Raw genomic sequence first — 25,384 nt, 5'->3', positions numbered from 1 at the left:
ATAGAGAGTTCATCTGTAGCTTTGTAAAGGCATATGTCGTGTTAAATGAAACACCCTGTGAAAAAACCTGTGAATTTTGCAAGGGCTAAATTTTGTAGAAAAATCACAAAATCTAGAACCTGTGAAAAAACCTGTGAATTTTAAGACCTGTGAAAAAACATGTGAAAAAAACATGTGAACAAAATAGGAAGAAATTTCACTTTTAAAACCTGTGAATAAACCTGTGAAATAACCTGTGAAGAAATTTCACTGAAAATATGTTCAAAAAACCTGTGAAAAAAAAAGCTGTGAATAAGCTATCAAGACGTTTCACTGGAAAAAAAGTGAAACGTATTTGAAAAAAACTTTTTTGAAATAATTCTGAAACAAAAATTAACGCTTAAAAGGCCGTGAAAATGTGAAACTTTTTGAATTTTGCATGATTGAAATCTGTTTTGCACTGCACCGTGCATGTGGTTAACTTAGCAACCTGTTGAGTTATCACCAGCAAGTTGGCATGGAAATCGCATGTGAGTTGTCAAATTGTTCATGGAAAATTTGACAATCCAGGCCAATCTTTTTTTGGTTTCGTGGGCAAATCTACGGAAAATTTGTGTGAAAGTTGTAGGTTTGCCTTTATTTCAAAACTGTGGTAAATCAAAGCCAAATGTGTAATTTATGTTCTAATTGTACTCAAATTCAACAGCAGCATACAGTCTCTCTCTTATTGGAATAACACTGCAAAATAGGTATAAAATTAACATATGATCAAATTATGCTTGTGCAGCAAATGTGAATAAACTGTTGGTTAATTTGCATTTTTAACATGTGAAATGTATTCCTCAGTCCCTGTGAAAAACTTCCAAAACAAAATTCTATTTCACAGGCTTTAACACTTTGGAAAATGTCCCACAGATTATTATAATCACAGTTTTGAAATTTTAGACACTACAGTGCAAGTGTACATGTAGCAATGAACAAGCTCAAAACCAAAATTATCTTTCACAGGTTTTTTCACAGTTCTATTACACAGTCATTTTTCACGGTTTTTTTCACAGGTTGTGACCATGTGAAAAGTGCCTGTTCACAGGTTTTGAGATTTTAGACCCCGTGAAAAAACCTGTGAAAAAGCTCTAGAACAAGATTCTTTTTCACAGGTTTTTTCACAGGTTTTTTTCACAGGTTTTATTTGACAGGTTTTATTTCACAGGTTTGTTCACAGGTTTTGTCACAGGTTTTGACCCTGTGAAAAGTGCCCTGTTCACAGGTTTTCAAAATTTCACGCCCTGTGAAAAACCTGTGAAAAGCCTTTGAAAAAACACATGAAAATTAGTATTTCACAGGTTTTTTCTCAGGATAATTCGTAGGTTTTTCACAGGTTTTTCACAGGTTCTCATCCAATAGTGATAGCCTCCATTTGACTTTAAAAATATACTCAGATATTTGTCCTTGGACATATCTGCTCCTTGAAGCTCACAGTTTTTATTGAGCTCCACTCCAAGAAAACTGCTTACTTCTCGGAAAAGTTCTTAATTACCCCAAAGAAACAGAATTTACTAGTAGTTTGTACATTTTGACCGTGTTTACTAGGAAATTTAATTTTAGAATCTATATAGTAATAGTTACTCAAACTTGCTGATACTTAAATCAACAGAAAAAAATCCAGTTTGCAATTTACAATTCTCTCAACAAAATTGTTGATAGTTCACAAACCTTGTCAATAATTGACTGCATGTGAGACCTGTGATCTTGGTCACCATATACAGCAGTGAGGACCACTGGTCTGGGGAAATGTGCAGACCTGCTTCTGTAGCAATTTTTACTATCTGTGCATCATGCGTCTTCCGCAAACCATTACATGTACGACACTGATACAAAATAAACATAAATTTTTAAAAGAGGACATTAGGCTTTACATAAATTATTAATTGCTACTATTTTTCTTAATTCATTTGAAAAGTAATAATTGGACAATGAGCTGGAGGTTTCTTAGTGGGCAATCAAAGTTCTGAACCAACTGTCAAAGTCAATTAAGAAATCATGAGTGAGCTGTCTATTGTTTGACCATTTAATTTAACGTACCGACAAAAAAGTCCTTATTTTATAAGCATCACGCAAATGCAAAGTAAAAGCCATTTTCAAAGATTGACCAGCTTCTGGTACAGTGCATCAATCATTAGATCATGGTCAATGTGTAGCCAACAGTGTATTTACCTGCTGGTCTGTTGGTTGGTTTTGCTGTACTATTTAATTAATAGATTGCACTTTCTCGGAGTTTACCCACATGGGATGACAGGAGAACACCAGAAAGGCCTGGTGGGGGGAGGGCGGCGGGGGAGAAGGCTCTCTCATATAAAAAGAATATGGATGCTCATCGCACTTTTAGGGGTTGAAAATGCGGTTTGGTACCTCTAAGGGTGTTCAGTCTCAAAAGGTCCACTGCAGGAACTTTTACGGTACCCTTTAGGGTATTGAGCCAAAGAAAAAGGAGGCAATCTGTTGCATTATAATTGGTACCTTTTAGGGGTGAAAAACATTTCAAGCCACACCCACAAAATATGATCTTGGTATCTCTTAAGGGAGAAAGGCGTGTAAATCATGAACCATTAAACCAAACCAGTGAATAATGGTAATGAGTGCTTTGATTATCTCTGATCTCGGGATGGTTACTAACCACAATGGACTATGCAGTGAGTCTTGGCACAAAAGGGTACCATTTCAGGTTGGATCTATTCAAAATGGTTCAAATTTCATGTCAAATTTGAACTACAAAGTACAATATGGTAGACTACCATTAGGCTGTTCAAAAGAAGTTAATATAATGGCTGATTCATCAAAGGGTGATAAAGCGCAAGGGCTTCAATCTCAGTGCAGAGTCTCAACCCCATATATAACTGAGCCCCTGCCCTTTTGGGGATTTTATCGAGTCCTGAGATTGGCTTAATCTCACAATGAAGTAAAAACAATCTCATACTGTACCTGCTCGTCTAGCTGAAACAGAGCTGATTCATTGTCTTTTCTCTCAACCTGAGAAAAATCTTAGCATTAACATCGATAATAATACATTCTTATATTACAAAATGTAGCTCACGCAGGTTTAACTAACAAAACGTTTACAGTAAGAGGCATTAACATTAACATTTTAAATTAATGTCATGGTAAACATTTTTTAACTTTAGCAACCAAGGGCTGATAGCTGGCCCACATGTACATGGAATGGTAGATGTGAGTATACTCTTTGAGTAAATAACTGCTAAAATCAACCAAACAGATTGCTTCATTGCTGCATTGCTGGTCCAATATTCTCTAAATAGAGGACCAGCACTGTCCTGTAACTAAATGAATGATCCAGCAATATTTACTCTTCGGTAAAGATTTTCTAAAATTTTCAGTCATGAAATAAATCTGTTAATTAGTTATTAACCAAGCTTGTTCAGGACCATACTGGGAGAATATCGGCTGTCAGTCTCTTTTCTCCTGTAATTTGATGTTACTCAAAAATATCTGGCTCTTGGTCATTAAGCACAGATCTTGAGCTCTCTGCACTCGGTCTCTAACCATAACCTCTGGACAAATCATATTTTCCATCCATTCCTGAGCTTCAGTAAGTACATACAATGTAACTACATCTTTACTATTTTCTTCTAAGCATTCAAAATAGCAGAGTTCAACTTAATTCAGTGATGGAGCACAACAGGGTTTGGACTTCTAACTTAATGATGTTTGAATTCCAGGTTTTCCAAATTAAAAATAATTCCAGGACCCAGAACTCAGACTTTTTGTGTTATAAATGTTTAAAAAAAATGCCTTTTTAAACTCCAGGAGCTTCCAGGAGTAGACGGAAAATAGACCATTTTGAGGAATTTTCCAGGGAGGTGGTAGGAGATTTTACAAATTTCAGAGAGCAGTTAACTTAACATAGTGCCAATCCTGGTTCATTACGATTATGAATACCTTAAAGCATGATGCCCTGTACAGCATTACTGCACTACATGACCAATGCTTGCTTTGGAAGCTTGTGGAAACCGCGATTTCAGCTTCTGGACCACAAACAGAACTAAAACTTTCCTAGACAAAGCCTCTCCACCCCCAAGAGCCAACAAAATTAGTTTTAAAGCTTCTTCTTGCATTGCTGGTCCCAGAAACTGACAACCACGATCCCGCATAGCAGCCCAGAGGTGGGAAGGCAACTTTGACTTGTTTTGATGCAATAGCACAAGCTCTGTTACAGTCCTTTTCCCGAGCTGACAGTTAACTAGAGACACAAGCTTTTGTTGAATTGGTCTTGACAGGAGATTGTTAAAAGAGCCCCGATTGCAACCATTACTTGTTCCACTAGCTGTCTCATTTGCAGCACCAGTGAAGGGCTTTAACAACAATGCAAGCTTCTCAATACAACGTTTGGATGCTCTGTATTAAGCAGCATTGTACACTTTCTGTGGGGGGAGTTCGTCTTCTGGTATTTCCACTCCAGCTAGCTGAAGCAAAGCATAGTTAAATGGGAGCTTGGAGATGTCCGTATCGGTATGAACGTGATCAAATGGACATTGTGTTTTAGACAGCTTTGACAAACAGGAAATGCAAAGCGTGTGTCCACATCCCAAGATGACTGGTTGCCGATTGCAGTCGTCAAATTGGTAGTTGCATATAGGACACAGGAGAAACTCTGTCCACTGTGAAGTTTGAATGGCCATGACTGATAGATTCAGCTATTTTGCAGGTGATATTTGTCGCTCGATATGTATGTAATTACTACAAGTCTCCTGGGATAATAAAAATAAATAGAACACTCTTTAAGGACGGTGCATACTAAATACAAAGGTTTTTGCGCCAGATAAGGACCATGTGGGAAAAGCAGACCTTTGCAAAGGCTATTGGAGATTCCACAAAGAAATGTTGGGGTAGCCACGCATTTTTTCGAGATAATTAGCCTTGAATCTCAAAAATGCTGACATCAGCATTTTCTGAAAAATTTAGGAGAGGATATTTTTCACAGATTTCCTTCGAATTTGCCTTTACTAACAGAAAAGCAAACACATTTATAAAGATCTTAAAACTGCATGGTAAGTGGTAGCATAAAAACCATTTTTCGTATGTTTTTAATAACAAAATTGTTGCAACAGCCCTTTTAGCGTCTCTGACAGTCTTCTTCTGGTTCAGCTGAAATATAGTCTAAATACCTTTTGCTCACAACCAGAAACTAATCAGGTGTTGAATAGGCTTGCCACTTCCATTTCATAACATAAAATGTGGGGGTAACCAAGCGTTTTTTAAAGTTATTGATCTTTTTTGAAACTTTTACGGTACCCGTTACATTTTTTCCTGTAACCTCCCCGGTAAGTAAAACATTTGCGTATTTCGCACTTGTTTTGTGTGCGCCCTACGCCATCTGCAGGTTCATGTTTACAGTTGGATTTCAGTATAATTTTCCACAGGAAACAGCTAGTTTTTCAGCTGGATGACGTTAACAGTTAGTGGTCAGCGATATGCTGCTATTTTGGTATTCTCTCCTGGTTTAAGTACAGGTTCATTAAACTTGATTTGGTCACAGTAGGAAAATTTTGCTTTCTGTTAGTCGTGTACTTGGTAGCGTAGTTGATTGCGTCAATGCCAACCCCAGTGCGCGCATGGCGCTTAAACCATGCATTGCGCGATGTGCAGAAAGTATGCGCACTAACAAAAGTAGGCACCGTCCATAAGATAAATTGTATCATTAAATTGTAAATGCAGTCAAACTTTCGATACGTGTTATTTGTAGTCCATATCTTGATAATAAATGTCTTCTGTAACAGAAAAAGGGTTAGAACTCGCCTACGATAGGACGTCAGTCAAATTGTTTACTTTACAACAATTGATTCATGCTTTAGCGTGAAAGGGTAAAGCTTAAATCAATATTGTTTAACTAAAGAGAAACTAACCATTTGGCATTACATCTTCCATTAAAATTCCTGAACAGTTTGTAAGTCTGAGACCAATTATATATTCTCCTAGTAAACTTAACATCTCGACAAATAAGAAATTCTAAAAAAAAAACAGTTATGCTATGGTTACACCACATCTAAACGGTTAGTTTAGCATGTGAAAATGAAGCGCGCTAGACGAAAAGCTAATATTAATTAGAAAGCACAAATTGCGCCATTAGTTGGACGACGGAACGAAAAATTCCATTTCAAAGTCATCTTTATAAACAATTTGACATGTGGCTTATAACAAATCATTCTTACGCATCGTGTGTCGTACTCTAAAACAATAATATAATTGAAATATTTACCTCAGAATAAGCCTTGGTTTATACTGATAGCTTGTCTATGGTAACGAGAGAGAGAAGTCTGGATACGAGGAAGTACTGCAAAGTAGTCTGGGTATGAGGAAGTTCTACAAAGAAGTCTGGGTACGAGGAAGTTCTGCAAAATACAAAAAATTACGCAGTGGGTTTTGGTAAGCATCTCCGCAGTGTGATTGCCACCGGGCCGGATCGCTACCATTTCTGGAAGAGAATTTATGGAAACCTGGTCCACTGTGAACACTACTATAACATTGAAGGTTAGTATTGTATAAAAGGGTTTTAACTGAGATGAAACTCCAGGTCCGCTGAAAAGGAGGGATTTGGAGACAACAAATTGCTGAATTTGGACAAGGTGGCGGGTTTGGAGATAAATGACTGATGAAAGTGTTTAGGACTTTTTTTTTCTAAATTTAACGAAATTGAGGCAGGCAAGTTTTATCTTTAAAGAGGATGATGGCGTGCGGTAATTGTCTTGTTGTCCCTTATATGACTCCCGCTGGAATGGTTGACAGTGGTTTATTGTTTAAGAGATAGAGTGGTTTTCAATTGAGTGTCGAAAGCAATCAGGCAATTACTTTGGTTTTGGTTTTACTAATCGGTTTGAGATTGGCTGAGTAGTTTAATCAGTGAGTAGTTGGTTTGGTTTTGGTTTTACAGCACTTAATTGAAAACTACTCTAACTAAGTAAAACAAGTCAATTGTGACATATTTTGTCTCTAAAGAGAAAAAAAATATGAAAATGTCCTTTTTGTGAGAATAAAAACTCTCACCATTCCATGCAGAGATCACAAGTTTCTTGAAAGAATTATTGATATCTGATATGTTGCTTATTAACCATTATCCCCCCATTTGAGGACTTTCTATTGCCAAGATTATGACATCATCAGACATGTGACCACCTTAACAATATCTTTTCACGCGATTTAAGGACACTGAATTCCTATTAATGTTCATTTTGATCTGGCCTCAGGACAAAAAACATGAATGTTGTTTTCAGAGGAAAAAGTCTTAAACTTGGCAGGGGGTCTTAACCAAGGCATAAGCTATGCCGTAAGATGCTTGAGCAGGTTTCTAGGGGTGTAATGTTTTTATATGCAGGGGGTCAATGCCGGGTGGTATAAAGACCACATCATTTAATTCATAGTCCCTTCTTATAGAGGTGTAAATTTATAATAACTGCCACACATGCCAGGGCAGATTCGGGAATTCCTGGAAGGGGGTTCAGTACACCTCACCTTTTGACACCACTGCATGGATGGCAAGCACCCGCAGGCACGAGCCTCTATAGGGGGTTCCCTGGCCGTGTGTCCGGAAAAAATGTTCTGATTTAACCTTTAAATCACCATTTTCAGCATCTCTGACACTTGAAAAAAGTTTGTAAAGGTATGATATAACCCCTGGAGTTTCCCTTTTAATTCCCAGAAAATCCAAAATAATAGTGTAGTACTAGTTGCCAAACTGGTACATTTTCTTTTCCTATCTTGACAACCAGTAAATTGGTGTAAGTGAAACAAATCACCTTTATAACACCATTCAGTACCACATAGAACTATTTTGTGATCAAGTCGAACAAATAACAAATTAAATGCTACTCGGAGAGGGGGTGTCAACCCCCTCAATCCCTCCCCCGGATCCGTCTCTAACATGTTCCTTTCACATTCATATAATCCCACAATGATCTTGACTAGCACTCGCGTAACTTTTCAAGGACCTGACAGGTTGGAGGAATATGAGAGACCTCACTCCAGGTTCTTTATCATCATATATATGTAGATGAAACCTTTTGCATATATAGAATAATGTCACTATTTCGCTTAATCAAGTAAGTGTAGGATGTAACGCAACCATGAGGTAAAAGGTAACGACAAGAAAATACGAAGGCAACTATATGGCTTATATTAGTCTTAGGGGACACAGCCCAGTGGCAGGTTTGAAGCGACTTCATGATAGGCGCACAAAATTAAAGCCTTACTTATTCCCCACTAATATGGGAACAGAACAAGAGTATTGGCAGAGCCTTTCTTATCTCCCCAGCACAGCACAGGCTGGATCGGACAAGATAAAGGGAAGGGTATAAGATGGCAAGACGCAAGCTATGCCAAAGCTTGGGGGAAGTCGCTACGCAGAAGTAACTGTCACAGATGCATGCAAGGCACGCTTCCACTCCCCCCCCCCCCCCCCCCCAAAGAAAGGCCACAACTAAGGAAACTTGGCCGAGCCGCCAGCCATTTTTGGAGCGACAGAAAGTACCACTGATTCTGGAGTGCGTATATAAATCTGCTAAGAAGCTGACGACCAGCGACCTAACACTTAACTTAATCAGACTGGTAGGCTCGCAGCTGTGGCAGCCGCCGCTGCTCCTATGCGAATGCTGTGACGCATAATCCATTGTCACCCGTGCTGCCCGTAACCGCCCGCGACGAACGTTGGCCTTTGTTCCACTTCTGGCGTCATCTCCTTTGACTAAAATTGGCATCATCTATAGTCAAGATCTGCAGGAGGAAAAGATCTTTCCAATGATACCCAGATCAGAGTGACTGGATCAATTGAGCGTGAAATATGCACGAAAATGCTTAGAAATTTGAGTGAAAAACTCGGAGCAGAATTTTCCTCTACTACACTTGGCTACTCTGTTGTAAGAATTTCCCGTCTCGATGGTGCTTTCCCGGATTGGTAGCAAGCCCAGTAGTAGGTCGACAACTGTAGCAAAAAGACAGGAAAAGGAGAAAAATGAAAGGCAAAATAGACGTAGATCACTTTCTCGTCCAAAAACTCGAAATTTTGATTTTTGCTCATGCTTAAGGAAAAATGTCAGAACGCGATACTCATGGAAAGAAAGGCATGCTGTTTTGTTACAAATGCCTTTTTGAGTAGATTAGAGCTAATTAAGCTTATATCTAGGCTAAAAATGTCCAAAATGTCCAAAAAGTGTTTATTTCCCGAAGATCTCCGGGTGTCAGTGGGTTAAATAAGGCTCTCATGCGGACGTCCCGCGCTTTTTGCGGAATCCTTGGGGAAATTCTACAGAGTGCCTTTTAGGGACTACACCCATGGGATGACACTCCAAGTTAGGTAGAGGGAGGAAGGAATGGAACCCGCGATTCTCCCCAAATGCACTTCCTTATTTAGGCTTTCAGAAACGACGTCGGGATTTTGGGAGACTGTTATCAAGTTCAGTGGCGGATCCAGACCTTGAGCTAAGGGGGGACCCGGTTGTGTTTTACTTGCCCTGCCGGCTTTTCTTCACTTCTGTCATTTCTTCTTTTTTTAACCAAAATAGGGGAGGAGGGGGGCGGGTCCCCGGGCCCCTCCCCCAGATCCGCCACTGAAGTTACACGACAATCGTGTTTTGATGGGGCCGAGGTAACCAATGCGACTACCATACCGCAGGGGATTGATTAAATCGTCAACAAAAGAGCTATTAGGGTGATTAACTAATACAGGCACTAATTTATCTACATTAAGTGGGGTGGATACTGTAGGGTTGCACTCCAGATGGCGCTGCTCCACCTTATTTCTTGCTGCAATATGCACGCTGTTGGCTAACCTGTTGCTGCTTCCACACTGCTTGGGACCAAGGCAGTTTAACTGGGCGTGGTTGCCTGAGCCGCAGCGACGCTCCTACGCTCCTACGCAGACACTCTTTGAGCTCGTCGCGCAATCTCCTCAAAAACCCCCCGTCCCCCCCGCCACGAACGTCTGCTGAAACCAAGGGCACATTCCTTTTCTTTTGTTTGCGGAAATTCCGATCAAGGCTGCGAACTTTGAACCCAAACATCAGTTGGAGATCTACTTAAGAGATAATCGGTGTCGGTAATAAATTAAAAAGTTGATAAGAAACTGAACATGCACCCTTGGGGCGAGAAATACAACGCGAACTGTTGGGCTTTCACGTCAACGCCAACGCTTTCAAAGTAAATATGCAGTTTTACTAATCCAGTCCGCGCTCGTAGATTTACGAACATTTCATCTTTTTCACAGCGAAATAAACTATAGTTTATCGAAGGGGATTTAAACAGATCAAAGGACACGCTAGTATTTTGGCGTTTTACGATCATTTCTGAAGTTCCAAGCAGACTTTCATTAGGTTTCCAGCATTGTAGCCAGGATTTGATGGCAATCAACCATGCAAATGAATGTCCGGAGGGTTTGTTGTACTGGTCGAGTCAAAGCAGACAAGGGCTTGGCGGCGAGGTTTTCTGGTTGGGGCAATCCTCCGCCGATGGTGCCGGCGCGGAGTCTTCGAGGCTTTTTCCCAGAGGACGATGCAAGCCCAGAGGGGTCGCTGTAATCAGGGTGCTAGGATTGGGAGCGCGAAGATCGTCCGTAAAACAACCTTAAGCCTCCTTTTTGTTAAAGACCCACAAAGCTTCGTCAACCGAGGTCGAAAAGGTCTTCTGAATGGCCGACATCTGAGCTGGCGGAAACACCGCATCCTGGAGGACCTGTGGAACAAAGTCCTCGAATATTTCTTCGACTGCTGAGTCGAAATCCGACTGCCATTCTTTGTGGGAACTGTGGGTCTCTGCGTCGGTCTACTCGGTAAGGACAATGGGCTGCGTTCGTCCGCGTACATTTGAAGCCGTAGGTTTGTTTTTGTGCACTCGACCCGATCGAGGGCGATCTCTGGGGCGGCGTTGGATGGCCGCCGGTTCTGAATTTGTGGCCAGCCTAAGCCTTTCAAGCGTTCTGGCACGAGTTCCAGTCATCGGAAGGTTAAGGGTCTGCAAGTGGAGATAAAGAACTTCATTGAAAAGGTTCTTGTTCGCGTGGTTCGAAGGCTTAGAACATGGGCGTGCCATAATTTCAAAGCTAAATTGTTACAAACTACTTACAATTATGCACTTTCTCTCCTCCTGGCTGGGTTCAACTTCTAAACAGAGCGGAAAAGGAAGAGCTCAAGGACTGGACTATTTAATGGTTCACATGATCACCAATCAGCTTGGCACACTGATTTCAATAGTAAGGAAATATTGAGAGGTCAACTCTCTTGCAGAAGTTCAAGGTTGCAATAGGGCTGAATTTAGATGGACTTATAATTTATAACTTCCGCCACGCTGATTCTGCTAAAACTTGGTTAGGGTATATACATGTAAGACAAATAAACTGACTCCAGAAATTTCACAAAAAAAAAACATAGATATCAGTAACATTGCTGACTGACAGCGATTTTATCCGAAAAGCAGTGTCAACTTAAACTCTACTACTATTTTTCCCAGTTAAACCGAATTCCACGAAATTATAACCAAAGAAAGAATATTAAAGCGATCACTTTAAAGCCAAAACGTTATGACCCAGATTAAAGTTTGCCATATACCAGTACCCCTGAACAACAGTAAGCCGCCTGAAACTTAGTACATATTAATCTAATGTTTACACTGATACAACCATACCCGTTCAATAAGTCGTGTTCAAACAGGCTTTAAAAGTACGTTTCTTTTATATCCGCAGAAATGCCATCCTCAACAAGATCTGGAGGTTACGCTAGGTTACGTTCCCCTTCAAACGACTCGCTATACAGAGATGAAGATGTGGATGGTTCAAAGAGGTACCCGATTGACACGTTACTGTTTTCCTTTCTCTCCTGGGAATGGAAACTACACAAACGAAGGACATAGTCAGCGTAATATTGAGAGCTAAGGTCGAGTCCGAGTTATCTAGTAGCACTTTTTAGGCTTACCGAAACGCTGTTTAGTCAAACCAGAGCGCTATTTAGGCTAACGGGGGTGTTACTCTAGCTATCCAAATAATAATAATAAAGATACTGCAGTCACGCGTTACCCGTTACGTCGTTACCTTAACAAGTAACAAGATTAGTTGGTTTCCTTTTAAATAGTCATGTCACCATATTATGTGTTATGATACACAAGACGGCCTTCAAATTTGAGAGAAATCTTCATTAGACTTACTTTACTTCAAAGCTTAGGTGTTATAAAAACAAAAACAACAAAAAGCAAAGACCGGATCGTTTTTTAAGGGTAACTTTTTGTACAGACTAGTTTTCCTTCTTAATAGTCATGTCATCATGATATTATTATGTCATGATTTACAAAACTGCTTGAATTTTAAGGCAAGCAATTTTTCATCGGAACTTGTTAACATGTGTATAGTTTGGCTTTTCACTTTGAGACCGTTTATACACAGTTATATTTTCCTTTGAAAACGTGCAGAAGTAGGTTCATAGCAAATTATGATATTAAACTTTTGCAGAGATTTCGGAATTCAACTGCGTTAGAATTTCACAGAGTAAAAACAGCTTCTTGTTTTGGTCAAGTGGGTCGGGGAACGAAGGGGAGCTACATTTAACATTGTGTAAATCAGAGCACTGTTTTGCTTGCTTTGAGAAATTGTAAAATAATGATTAAGTGAACGGGCGTAGCCAGGATTTTTCAAAGGGGGAGGGAGGGGGGGGGGGGCTCACCGTGTCAAAGTGAGGGTACTCACCAGATTGTCATGTCGTTTTCGCCACCTGCTTTAAATTGTTTGCTTAAAAAAAGCTTACAAAAGTGAGGTCACGGGCACCCCAGGAAACCCCCACCTCCAACTCCTAGCTACGCCCCTGAAGTGACACTATTTTTCAACTTGGGGTTTGAATAACACCGGTGGCATTTTCTGTGATTGTCGACACCACAAATGGAGAAATGTTTAAAGGAAGTACAGTGTAGATTTACTTGTGGTGTAATATTTTATGATTGGCTATGTCAATAATGATTGATGAATGTTGTGAGACCATGCCAGTATAAAGTTTAAACGTACGAGAATTACATGAAACTTGAGACGTCTGGAAACATTAGCCTCGGAAGTGTTTCATCTATGAGTAAAAATATTACCTTAAACACCCTTATAGTCAGTTTAAAGCTTAGTTTTACTTAACAAAGTTTGAGTTCTACGTTTTGAATTAGTCTGGATATCACAATAGCCGTTTACCGTGGTTAACTTTTCACATTTTGCGTTACATTGTAGCCCAGCATGACTATGAGGCAATTTTAGGCAATTTTGTAGGTTCGACCCGATCACTTTGTAATACAAATGAGAAAAGTTAGTTAAAAGAGCTACCGAAGTATAAACTATATTCAATGTTGAGATAAGCTAATAAAGATGGTGAATTTTAAGCTCGGTAATGAAATGTGAAGGGGAATTAATCAACATGACACGAGCGTGGGACAAAGAAAAATTCTGAGTCCCCGACAGGAATCGAACCCATGACCTCCCGAACACCGGGCGGGCGCTCTACCCACTGAGCTACGAGAAGTCATGGAGAGCAAGGTCATTTAACTGAGTTCATATATGACAGGTGTCCTGCATACTGCTAGGATCAACACTATCGAATTCATCGTGAGTAGTGATAAGTTAATAAAGATGGTGAATTTTAAGCTCGATAATGAAATGTGAAGGTGAATTAATCAACATGACACGAGCGTGGGACAAAGAAAAATTCTGAGTCCCCGACAGGAATCGAACCCATGACCTCCCGAACACCGGGCGGGCGCTCTACCCACTGAGCTACGAGAAGTCATGGAGAGCAAGGTCATTTAACTGAGTTCATATATGACAGGTGTCCTGCATACTGCTAGGATCAACACTATCGAATTCATCGTGAGTAGTGATAAGTTAATAAAGATGGTGAATTTTAAGCTCAGTAATGAAATGTGAAGGTGAATTAATCAACACGACACGAGCGTGGGACAATGTTAAACTCATTTAGAAAATAGCCCATAGAAAATACGTGCGCTGATAGGCTTAAAATCGTTTTTCTTTTGTTACCTCGATAGTAACATCCTTGCATACGGTGGCTGCGCCCGCAGTACGAGCGGCAGTCAAAAGTAAGCTATCCTACCGAATCGACAAGATAATAGCCTTTTTATTCAAAGCTAACAAAAATAAAGGCAATGCTCAAGTTGCTTTGGCCTCTTCTAATATTTCACTTGAGAATTCCGGGTTTAATTTGACGAGGAACAGCATATTTTGTTCAAAAAAACACAACTATTACCCTAACTGGCGACACTCGACGAACTGCGAGCGAGGTGCCGTGCCGGACGCCGGCGACCAATTTTTGGCGCCAAATGGGAAGCTTGGAGACACAAAACGTTTCATACTTTTCACTTTTTTTCTCACTTTTTTTTCATATTTTTCATATGGCCTTTTCATATGGTTTTGGGAATCGTAAAACCCTTTTCGTGAATATTTAATGCCATCTTCAGTGAGAAAAGTTGCCTGATTTCAACGCTATTCCTGATAACTTACATTGACGTCAGAACAGAAAAGTTTTTCCCTCCTGCTGAATCCTGATTGTTCAGTTCCGATTTCAGGCGTTCCGGCCGTATGGAGGAATAGAGCTGTTGACGTAATGATGGCGCGAGCGAAGAAAATTTACGTTTTGATGATCAAAGTAAACAAGTTTTCTCTTTTTTCATCTAGGAATTTTATGAGCGAAATAGAAAACATGTTTTCCGTCTTTGTAGCAACTTTCGTGGAAGTTTGGGAGAACTTGAAAAAGCTATTCCCGCACTCATTTGACGTTGTCCCAAGCTTCCACGCGTGTTTCTATTAATCCATTAGAATATGAGCTCGAGAATTCTATCACACATACATACCTGCCAACCCCCAGGGTACAAAAATCTGGAGACGTCTAGAAATCTTTGCATTCTAATAATGTCATTTTCAACGATGCCCGAGTGCCTTCCGGATGTTCCCAACGTCTCTCGGTTAGAGCAGCATTTATTTTTCATAATCTTAAATGTTAAGTTGCTCAGTGATTCTAAAGTTTTATATCTTCTTTCAACATCTTAGTGCTATCGTTATGATCTATGTTGAAAAGTCTACTTATTGCATTACAATGTCTGCTCTAAAGCAGAGTTTTTACTGACAGGGTCCTTCGTATCATTATAACACGATCATAATATACTTTTCCTCTTGGACGTAATAAACGTGCATTGAAAACAAAATCGATCAGTGTTCAACGGTACTTTCTGGAATGCGTTTATCAGACGCACCTTCTTACGACAATGAATATTCTTCGCTAACAACAACGCGATCGTAATAGACCTTTTTCACTTGGGCGTAATGGTTTCCCATTTCAAATCACGTGGGATGCTTGTGTAAATTCTTCCTTTTATTTTTTTGTTTTCGCCACTCACCGACAGATATATGGAAACAAAGAAATATTGTGTACATTTGATAAATGACACACGATTCGAAAAGGGAAAACATCATCCCCGAACGAAAAAAGTGTATTAAACTAAGCAGTTAAAGTTGATAATCACGAATTGGCCTTGTTGTACAGCCTCGTAGCGCTCTTTGCTGCTTTTAGTACATTGGGCGGAAGCTCGATTTTTCCAGGGCTGTTAAGGGACTCCATCTTATTCGTCATGATACTGCCCAGGGTTTCCTCTCGATCTAAGTAGGATCTTAAAGACGTCAAATTTTTCTTTATCATAGAGAAGACCCTTTCTTCACCAGCATTCGAGTGCGGTATGGTAAGGACAAGCAGAGCAATCTTGGAGAGCCGAGGGAAACGCTTATGGCCGTCCAGGGTAGTCATCTCTTGCAGATGGCCCCAAACGATGTCGGGTGTTAGCCGGCTCCCACCTTCATTGACATTGGCCAACTCCCTGACTGACTTTGGAAGTTCCTCTCCGTCCATTGTGGCAAAGTCGTGGACCTCCTGAGTCAGTTCTTCCAGATCTTTCGCTGATGTAAACGGCAGAAGGTTTGGGTACCTACAATGGAAACCAGTCATTGAGAAGCGCTTGGTAACTGTTTTCCTGAGACAGCCGTAGTCGCAGTGCCACCTGTGCAGAGCAAAGTGCGCACAGCTTTATCTACAAGGTGAAAATGAAGACGAGTAAATTCCCATTGCAAACAATTGGCCCTAGGGAATTTTTAACTCCAACAATTTTTCGAGCTCCTGGAATTAAGGGTTTTATAGACTTTTTCCAAACAATCACTTGTCGATTTAAGTACTTTTACCTTAGTACTGTACCTCTGTACAAAGTACTCCACCATGGAGGGCTCAAGCTTTTCCCTTTCCTCAAAGTACACCATCTCAGCATTGACGAGAAGCTCATCATTTACTGGCATATGGCTCACAGCATACTCGAAAGCTTCTATGAAGAAAGACCTTGCCCCTCATAGAACCGCTTCTCATCCTCAGCGCCAATGTCACCGGAACTGACAAAGTTGTTCAGTGCAGTCCTTGTCACAAAGCCAAATATTGCTCAACATCAAGGAGCTGCTTAAAGGATGAGGACGCCTTAACGATCCCAGGAGAGATGAACTTGCGGGCAAGAAGCTTTAGAAACCTCGTCAGGGATGAATTGATGGCACCGATTAGAGGTTCCTCGTTTTGTAGAAAGAGGTTGAGATTAACAAAGATCTGCAACGCCGACTGCAGAAATAGCAGATAAACCTCTGTCATGGGGTTGTTGAAGGCAGTCTGGAGCCTCTTGAATCGAGCAGCGGAAACATCTTCCGAGAGAAAATAAGTTTACAGCGACTGATACTGCAGCAGGGTTCGCATGATCACCTTCTCCAAGCTAAGCCATCTCGTGCTGACGTGTTTGATGATCTTGCGCTATCCTTGATCGCAGAAATCAGCATATTCTGCCAGCTTGCATTTTCGCTTCGTAGAATGGACAAACCAGAAGTAAATGTCGACTAGGAGGTCGTCCACGTCAAATCCGGTCTCAGCATTGAATGCTTTGGCTGCAGCCGAGGAGGTATTGTGCACAACATGGCACTGGCATCCATTGAAGTATACTGATGGGTTCTGCTGCTTGACGCGCGTCAAGATGGAGTTGTTTTTCCCCAGGTTAACATTAGTGTTGTCCATGGAAAATGCAACGCAGTTTTCCCATAGGATTTTGTGGCGGGCTAAACACTCATCGATTCCTTGGAAAAGCATCTCAGCCGTGCTGCCACTAGATAAGCACATGTCCAACAAGCTGGTCTTCACCCGCTTTAGGTTCACATCGTGTATTTGCACCGTCAGGGGATTCATCTTTTTGAGACCATTATCGTTAGAACCATCAGTCGCCAGCGAATACGGGGCATTTTTCATAACCTCCACCAGTGAATTTCTGCGTAGGAAAAAAAAATAATGAAAAATATACACTGAACCCTTAGCGCTAATGATGTGACTTACAGTAATAACCACAAGTGAAAATGTTTTTTTTTTTTTTACCGGAAATATGGCTTCAGCGCCCCGTTCACAATGCATGTCGTCTTTGTCCTTCCTGATGCGTCCTCTTTGGCGATTTTAGAGTCGGGAAAAATATCTTTGAACAGGGAGTTAAATGTATCCGCTGCTGCAAAGGGGATGTTATTGTTGACCATTGCCATGGCCACCTTTACTTCTGCCGAAGTTACCTTTGAAAGAAAAAAACATGTATTTAGTCGGTTAATAATAATGATAATAATAATAATAATAATAATAATAATAATGACTTTATTATTGTGTCCGATTACATCTAGTGCTAATAGGGGACACCTAACTTAAACTATCTAAAATGGATATAAAAAAGTATTAATTAATAAATAGCATAATTAACACACACTAGGTACTGTGTTTTATTGTCCCATCGCGGATCTGTCTAGCCTTAAACCAAAATGAAAAGGCAAAGTAAAACGGGACAAGAAACGCGCATAAATCGTGAATGAGATACTACATATACATATTACGTATATAAGTGTAGCGATACCTTGTCAATGTCATTTTGGGTAGAAGCACAGGTCTGGAACAGTGTGGGTTGTTTTTGTAGCTGTTTTGCGCGATTTTGATGTGCCTTGGTGTCCAAGTGATCCTTTACATCCTTGATCCCTTGTTTTGCACAGGAGAAGGTCCGGTTGCATGCTGTACAACGAAACTTGGTTGGCATTCCATGTACTGCAACAATGCATGGCCACTGCTGGGTTCATGTGTTGGAGAAGTGTGTTTTATACAAAAACCATCCCGTGTACTTCGATTTCTTGGGAGTAGCAGGTGGTGCAGAGGGTGGACTTTGAGCTCTTTTCTTTGATGCTTTGGGTTCTGAGGTAAGGGGAGGAGCTGATGGTTTCGCTTGAGCTGCGCCCACTGCTGGTGGTACTGGTATCAATGGAACAAAATGGTTTGGGGTCCAACCATGAAGGTCGACATTACTTGTGTGTGTCCACATTATATATGCTGCGTTCGGATGCTGTATCTGCGAAGGCGTGATAAGGACATTCACATAATTTCGATTGATGAGAGAGCCTTTAACTTCCGGGTAAACGGTTTGAATAGGAAAACCCAGGATGTTGTTGAGTGCAAAAACATGCCACATGGTTGAATACGAGCCAGGCTTGATGGTTTCGACAATTCCAGCCTCAAAGCCTTCTCGTTGACGTTCAGCATTCGGTTTTTCTTTGGTTTTGGACGATAAGTCAAAGCTACTCCCCAGTAAGTTTTGCACATAGTCATCTAAACCAGTCAACTCTTTCAAAATAGCCGTCGTTTAAATACTTTTCCTTGTTCATGCAAAGTTCTATAAATGTTCTCGTGCGCAGTTCTACGTGTCTGTCCTCATTACCACATATGATCCTTGACATGGCCCTATATAGACAATTTCCATCGCCACAAGTTTGCGTCGGTTCTACACATTTTGGGCCATGACTTGGGAGGAGCTTTTCTGCCCTCACATTCTTAAAACCTTTTGAAAGAGAAAGTTTTTATTTTTAAGACAAACATTGTTTCTTCACAGCCTCCTTTCACATAAACAACATGTAGAGAATTGTGGTCGTTTCGCCCGAAAGCCCGAAAGCCCGGAGTCGTTTCGCCAGGACTAAGAGTCGATTCACCCGGACTAAAAGTCGATTCGCCCGATATAAGAGTCGATTTGCCCGGACTAAAGATATCTTGGTTGATCGGGATGTTTTGGTGGCCAAGCTTAAACAAACACACAGCATTTTAAAACGTTTCCTGATCTTTGGCGATACAAGTTGATCGTTGAATTCAATAGGCCTCTCTTTTTTTATTGGAAAAGTTGGAACGAACAAAAACCAACAGAGGTAAGTACAACTTAAAATTTTGTAAGACGTGGCTTTTGTCTGCGTTTTAACACAAACTCAGGTCAAAATTTTAAAGCCTTGGTACGCTAGGGCCGTACTGGATAGCTAAATTACCTTGCAGGATTTATTTTGCAAGTTGGCTTGTGGAGAATTTGACGATGGTGGAAATACCAAATAACAAAAAAAGCGCCCGCCCGCTCGCTTTTCTATAAAAATCCGGACGAGAAACATTTCTTTTTTTTTTTTTTACTTGGCCTTATACGGCAAACGGGCAGATTTTGCAAACCCTGTGTGCCTGTTTTCTTTGTATTAAATTTCACCGTGCATTACCTCCACTATAAATTCTAGATCGAACAAATTTAGCAAATCATTGACACAACAAACTTCACACGTTCGTACTTAGACAGCAAGCAGTCGGTTTCTGTTCCTGAAATCCTTTGGATTCTCTTGAACTTTCCATCGGAAAAAATAAGAAGGAAAACAGGTCTAAAAATAACAAAGTTTATATGGAAATCTGATTTTAAATAATATTCATAAACTGTGCTTCTGCAGGATTCATGAATTGGAAACATTAGGCCCTCAAATCCTCTGCCTAGTGCCTAAAGTTTCCAATTCATGAATTTTTCAGAAGTGAAGTTTTATTAATTTAAAACTATTTGACATCGCGACTTGCAGCTCTGACCCGCTCACATTTCAAAGCGCTTGAATTTTCAAAAAACCCACAAAAATAGCTTACCTCGAGTGTTTACTGATGGCTGGACGTCAACTAGAGGAATCTCCTTCACTTCCTGCGAAGCAAGTCTCTTCACTCCCTCAAAGCCCGAGGGAAGGGCACCTAAGAATTCTTTTTGCAGCGAACCGAAATCCATGCTGGCAATCTTCGCTTCGACTGTAAACAACGTGCGAAAACCGCGCCAACTTTCTTCCATGTATTGTGCGATTGGATTGGTTGATTTCTGACCAATTACGATTCTCGTTAAATATATATCGATTTGATCGCTCTGTTTCCCGTTTTCCGATGTTTTCCGATTGAGAACAGCTCAAATAAGGGCACTAAATCCACTTCTTGTTTATTTTCCTTTTTGGATTCTCGAAAATAACGAAATTGATGAAAACAAAAAAAAATCGAAAAAAGCCACGTTACGTATTTCCCGGGAGATTTGGTGCTCTAACCGGGAGACCGGGAGATTTGATGAAAAACTTCGAGACTCCCGGCAAAACCGGGAGAGTTGGCAGGTATGCGCATAGAAATCGAGAGCGAATAATCTAATTGTTTGAATATAAATCTACTAGTGGTTCAAAACTTTATCTAAATCGTCTTCACAGACACTTCGAAAACGCCGAAAAGCGGCCTTCATTTTGTCAACAACGGCACACTGCTACGCTACTCACTATCTATTACAGAATACAGATAGTGAGTAGTGTAGCCAATCAGACAACGGCATTCCGAACGATAGTAGATAGTAGATCTAGATTTATACTAGAACTCGATAGAAACACCGTGCATATTTTCTGTTCCTTAATTTCAGCTTTAATTAATGATGATTCAAGTGATCAATATAGTTGTACTAAGATCAGGGTCATTTATTATCACCGTAAATCAAATCCAATGATTATGTTTTAAATACTTATTCAGCAGAGGCATGTTTAAAAAATGCACGTAAAGCGAAGCTTTCACGATTTAGAAGAAGGCAATTTAATTAAATAAGTTGACATGTAATAAATCTAAAGAAAGATATCAAGAGCAAGCGGAGAAAAGATTGTTAATCAGAACTGAAGAAGAACACATTTAAGGATTGTAGATAAGATATGATTAAATAGTGTTAATTAAAAGGTGTCGAAATGCCTTTTGCGTTCAGTTGAGTTTGCCAACGACTGAATTACGTGAGAAGTACTCGAAGCTATCAGAAAGTAATTTTACGGGAAAAAGGCCAATTCAGGTTTGTTTTTCTTTTGGACACTTTACGACCTACTTCACAGGCTTCACAGATACCCTATCTCCCTTGACCCATTGACACCTGTATCGGCAGTTACCTGCTGTGATGAGCGTTGGCCTTTGTTCTACTTCTGACGTCATCACCTTCGTCCAAATCGGCGTCACTTATACTCAAGTTCTGAAGGAGGAAGAGATCCAGTTTCCAATGATACCCAGATCAGAGTGATTGGGTCAATTATTATAATACAATTAAGTATGCACGAAAATGTTTAGAAATTTGATTGAAAAGCTTTGAGCAAATTTTCCCTCAACTGCACTTGGCTATTGAGAATTGCCCGTCTCGATGATGCTTTCTCGGGAATTGTTCCACTGGTTGCAAGCCCAGTAGAAGGTCCACCACTGCAGCAAAAAAGATAAAAGGAGAAAAAGAAAAGGAGAAAAGCGTTAAGACGTAGGTCACGATATACACAGGATAAAACTTAAAAGCGAGACAAGTATATATATTTTTCTGACGAATACTGATGAACCGGTTAAAATTCATTCCAGTGTCTACAGTTACTTATGCTTTATGTTTGACTTGAATAAGTACTTTTTGTAAATATGTGTCACTTACAAACTTTTCTTAGCACCCTTGCACTACTGTAGTTAATATTGGTTTGTGTTCACCCTTAGCGCTGGCCGACATTTTATAAAAACGACAGCACATACATTGCGTGTTTTATCTATGCTCTTTCAATATTCAGAACATATTTTTGTAGCTTAATCAAAGTCTGAATTGTTTTTATATGCTCTTGTGAACGAAGATTCTTATGTAAGATTCTTTAGTGACTTATAACATTTTTTCGCACTGAAGTAACAAGATTTTAATTCTAGTCAAGATTAATAAGAGTTGAGTTTACGTTCACGTTTTTATTGTCTGTGAAATTAAACTTCAGTCAACTTTTTGGCTTTGACAGTTTCAGATAAGTCAGAGGCTCATGTGATATTAAGCATACCACGCATACACATCAACACATGTTGTTCCACTATTATTCTCTTCACTCCAATCGGTCCAATCCTGTCCGAACCATATCTGCAGCTCCTGATTGCGTGACACAGACACCTGAATGGGAAGATCGCGGAAAATCAGCTCTGGAGATGTGTGGGTAGTTCCGTTAAGACTGTAAAAGTGGTTTTTGTTTTCTACGCCAGCTTTTAAGTCTCCAGCTGGTGGCAGGGTCGATGGCTTCTTTCTTTGCATTGGTAATGATAGTCATTAAGCTGTTTTTGCTATAGTAGGGGCTTGAACTACATCCCCAGTAGGATGGGGAATTTCGGTTACATATGATCGAGCCCGACTTGTGGACGAGCTTCATTGTCTTGAGAAGTCCACTCTTTGTGATGTTAAAGGCGCCGAACTGGTTATCTCGCGCCCCAAAGCAAACGGATTCTTTGTTTATTTTCTGCCAGTTTCCTAAAAAAAAATTATTAAAAAATATACAATACTAATGGTAAAAAAAGTATTTAACATGGAAAGTGATTAGAATCGACCAAATTATACATCAAGGCAATCAGAAGCACTCTAACTAGACAAAACAAGATCTCAGTAAAGAGTAAGTACTGCCAGATCGTACAATTAGAGTTTTTCCAACAGACACGTTTATGGTCATCAGGAGTTTGTTTCGCGTCGTACATTTGGATCCTATTCCAAACCCTTCTAACTCATTTAGCCCACTTATGCCATTGGAGAAAGAGACTGCTTTCCCCTAGATTGTTTGGTTGATCGACTACGCACTACTTATTTCAGAGCAACGAGAGAGTTCAATCAATCACAGCACGAGTTTGAGCAATAAGGGCCTGAGTCTGCTCGTAATCTCACCAATCATGGTTGAGCATTGTGAATACCCGGTTGGAACAAACAAAAAATGCATATTTGAATTTTATTGACTTGAAAAGCACACGGACAATACAACAATTAAACATACTTTGAACTCAGCGCAGACACTTTGAATTGATGGGTTTTTAAATATTTTCTTACATTCTTGCCACTAGTTTTAGAGTTAGGTCATGCACACTTTGTTTGAAAACATTGTAGTCGCTAGACTGCTGATGTCTCAACTGGACCGAGCTGGCGGGTTGACATTTTGTTGCTTGGTTCGAATTTGGTTTCGTCACTGGACCGAACTGTGGAGGCGCTGTGGCCTGATGGTTAGTGCGCTGGTCTCCGGATCGAGCGGTCCATGCTCAAGCACTGGCCGGGGACATTGTGCTGTGTTCTTGGGCGAGACACTTTACTTTCAGAGTCCCTCTCTCCACCCAGGTGTATAAATGGGTACCTGAGAATTAAAGCTAACTTCTGTATCTTCACAGCGAGCCAGGATTGTCTGAGCATTCCCATCAGAGTATATCCAGTAATCCCCGTTAACCATCTCATTTCCTTCACTGGTCTTGATCTCACTGCACGATTCAGCAGGAAGCTCTTGAATGGAGCCAAGAGGAACTGTGTGATAAAACAAAAGATCTGTCAGAGTAATTTTTTTTCAAATGTTTACAAGAAGAGCTTAAGGTGACTCAAAACAGTTTCCAGCACTTAGATTTTGATGGGTCGTTATGACCACTCTTTATCACTTGATGCTACAATCATGGTATCAAAAAACTGCCCAATCTTTGGTGAACACGTTGTTGTCATTTTCGTGACACAATAGATTACCATAGCAACTTATAATTGAAAATCGGCACGGTGAAATCTTTTTATATTGTCAAATTTTAATAAGCATCTGCATAAAACGCAACTTTTGGCAAAGTTTAAAAAAATTCTGTACATAGGGTTCAGCGCCACCTGAAAATTAAAAAAAACAAAAACAAAAAAACACGAATATTAGAATTATCTCAATTTTGGGCAGAGAGCTTCGGAATCATGTTAGAATATTAATTTTGATTTATCGCGAAAATGGAGTATTGTCTCGTGTTATATGTTACTTCTGACGAAGAAATGGGTGCGAGGCCGCTTTCCCCGACCACATATGACCTATTGGTAACCGTTAGTTGGATACGAGAAATTTTACTTCAAGTAATCAGTGTTACCCAAAAGATCGTTTTAACCTCGCTCCGTCATGTCAACGCAGCGGCTGGCAACTTAACAAGAAATGAACTTTATCTTCTTTGTCTAACTCCGATGAAGCTCCTAGCCATTATACTGCTTACTAAATGAGAACTTTTGACTGCAGTTTGTGGTCCTTTTTATCACCCTAATAAGGAACTGTTAAACTCGTACGGATGCAATTGCTGGCAAAGCATTTTAACCATCTTATGTACATTGGACGTTGGTGGAAAAGTGTGTGCACATTTTTTATTGCGTTCGCAGAACGCAGTTCATAATCCTGAGTGTCCTGTTGTATCGAGGGTGACCTATTTGAACATTTTTTTCGTTGAAGGTCTGCATTTTCTGCGCCATTTTGAACGACGTCAAACGTCATATGCGCAAAAAACTACCACCCACCTCGTGGTTTTCGTTGGAATCTGAGCAAGTCTGAGCATCGTCAATTGGATATCTAAAGACTATCTCGTGATTACAGTTTATTTTATATGTTCAGGAACACGACTTTGAATCGCCTTGGCTTTGGGATGTTTATCGTGAGAACATCGTATTTTACACAGCGGACCTCTTCACTGACTTCATTGGAATGGATTTTGACACTATAACATATCTGCCTGTAAAAGTTCGGTTGCTGATAAAAAAAATGATGATTTTAGCAATAGACAGAGGTTGAAAGTCAGCTACTGAAATCATAAGGTATATATATATTAAAGAAACGGCGTCGACCGCACTCATAATTTTTGATTACTAGACTACGGGTATAACAATTTGTTTGAATTGATTTAGGTCGAATGTTTGCTTAGCTCGTAGAATTTCGTACACGAGTGCTTTGTTTCGCTAACAAGAGCGCCTAGGCCACGAAGAAAACATTTCAGCTTGACCGCTTCCCATCATTCCTCGCGCCTTCTCCGCTCCCATTGGAGAGTCCGCTTGGTGAAACAAGCCAGCTACACATGCTAACCAATAGCATTTAAAGCGACTGAGTTGTAAAAGGGCAACAAAAGAAATGAGAATCGAAGTGTACCTCTGTTTTTGCCCTTTTCATGTAGAACCTTGTCTGATCCGGCTTGAAATCTTCAGG

General features: G+C 40.2%; 1 protein-coding gene and 2 pseudogenes across 1 annotated transcript in view; all 3 read right to left on the bottom strand.

Moving 5' to 3' along the window:
- LOC149107014 (uncharacterized) overlaps positions 1-25,384 on the bottom strand; it is a 104,648-nt gene that overhangs the window by 64,956 nt on the left and 14,308 nt on the right. The gene's annotated exons all lie outside the window — the stretch shown is intronic.
- LOC149107016 (roquin-1-like) lies at positions 1,654-4,673 on the bottom strand (annotated as a pseudogene).
- On the bottom strand, positions 16,464-17,336 carry LOC149107015 (uncharacterized; annotated as a pseudogene).

This window comes from Orbicella faveolata, unplaced genomic scaffold (assembly GCF_042242905.1).
Source record: "Orbicella faveolata isolate gen_17 unplaced genomic scaffold, um_ofav_v1 contig_27, whole genome shotgun sequence".
NCBI lineage: Eukaryota > Metazoa > Cnidaria > Anthozoa > Scleractinia > Merulinidae > Orbicella > Orbicella faveolata.
Note: the sequence above shows the minus strand (reverse complement) of the source record. Positions and strands in the feature narration are given on the sequence as shown.